A 2,166-nucleotide genomic window follows, 5' to 3' on the forward strand; every position below is an offset into this window, starting at 1 on the left:
CTAGCAGATTCCGACCATACTGATGTCGTGAATTTACAGTGCCATACAAATATATTGACACCCTTGCACATTTCTGAAATTTCCTATTTCTTCTAAAGTTATTATTATTATAATTTGTTCAAAACTTTTGTCGCCACACCTTCCTGTTGGATTTTTAACATTGCAGAGCCAATTGGAAGCAGGTTCCTGATGATGATAATGCTACTGTCTTGAGGTTTGAGGAAGAGGAAGGACTCCTAAGGATTCTTTATTTCTACGTGTTAGAAAGACATGCTTGTTCTACGGTACGGCGTAATTGTATATCAAATCAAACTTTCTTTATAGGCCACATTTCATACAAGTTAATGCATTTTAAAAGTTCTTAAAACAAAAAGTAAAATAATAAATAAATAAAAAGGACAAAGATAAAATAGATGATCTACACAAATTAACTGAACATATTAAGCTAATAATAGGACAGTAAAACAACAGTGAAACCAGAGAGACTGATGGAAGTAAAATAAACAAGATAAATAAAATTGAATAAAGCAAATTATATTATATCAGGTAGGGTCTACACCTGTTGTATTCGGCGCATGTGACAAATACAATTTGATTTGATAAAATAGCACAATAAAATCACCCTAAGTAAATGCATGGCTAGAAAGGTGTGTCTTGAGCTCTCTATTAAAAATGTTTACTGTCTCTGAGGCCCTCATATCCTCCAGCTGGCTTTTCCAACAACCTGATCCCATAGACTAGACATATCATAGTAAATATACATCCGAGACACTCAAATTACTATGATTTGTTATGTTTGGTATGGTTACATGAGACAGATGGTTAAAACGAAAGTAGGTTGGTTGTTCGGGGTGGATGGGTGGACGTATACCGCGAAAGGTTGCGAGCTTGAATCTCATCAGGGTCAACTTTAGAATTTTTGCAACTTTTCAACTACTTACTACTTTCTAGCTACAGTACTTTGCAACTACTTAGCACGTTAGTTAACCCTTCTCCTAACTCTAACCTTAACCCTTTAACCTTACTCCTAACCCTAACCCTAACCCTAACCCTAACCCCTAATCCTAACCCCTAGCCTAGCTAACGTTAGTCAGCTAGCTAACATTAGCTACCTAGCCATCTAGCTAGAATTGGTAAAATATTATAACATTTTCAAATTCATAATTTATAGTACATTTTTCAAATTAGTATCATATCGTACGTTATGCAAATTCATTACATATAATTTCAATTGTATTTCGTAACATATCAAATGAAATGGGTGTTGGACATCCACAAATGAATACATACCATACAAATGTAACTTATCATACTAAATGGAGTGTTTCGGATTTACCTACAGAGTAATACGAAATACTCTGAGACCAGGTTAGATCCAAAGGCCCAGACCATAACGACTGAACGCAGCCACACTAGATGTTTTAAAACAATTTTTTTCAAACGTTGCATCCTGCTGAACATGCCCGAGAACAGCAGAGTGGAGAATAGTCAGGATGTTATAGGATGAACAGGGACGGCGCGTCGGCCGAAAGACCAAACTATGTGGAAAAGTTTTAAGACATATTTCAAGAACCAAAATAATATTATGGAAATATTTATGTACATTTTGTTATAGAGTGGATGATTGGCATCTTAAAGGGGAGGTTCCATATTCTTGATGGGCCACTTCCTCTTCAGTTTGTGAAGACAAACTGGAAAACATGGAGGAGGCCACAATTGGTAAAATTGTACATGTGTGTGCAGCTTTGATAAATATGTCAGCAAGTGTGGTTTTCAACAAGAACAGGTTGGGGGATGGGTAGTGTCCAGACTCCTAATTCAAGAGCTCAATTGAAAGTAAAATCTGAACTTGAAAAGCAATAGCGTATACCTGGTCAACCTAGTCAATTAAGCTAAATCAGCTGTTATGGTTAGCTCATTAGATATATTAATTTGTGTTGATATGATTGACTTAATATACACTACCGGTCAAAGGTTTAAGAACACCTACTCATTCAAGGGTTTTTCTTTATATTTACTATTTTCTACATTGTAGAATAATAGTGAAGACATCAAGACTATGAAATAACACATATGGAATCATGTAGTAACCAAAAGATTCTTCAAATAGCCACCCTTTGCCTTGATGACAGCTTTGCACACTCTTGGCATTCTCTCAACCAGCTT

Source organism: Salmo trutta, chromosome 8 (assembly GCF_901001165.1).
Source record: "Salmo trutta chromosome 8, fSalTru1.1, whole genome shotgun sequence".
NCBI classification, from domain to species: domain Eukaryota; kingdom Metazoa; phylum Chordata; class Actinopteri; order Salmoniformes; family Salmonidae; genus Salmo; species Salmo trutta.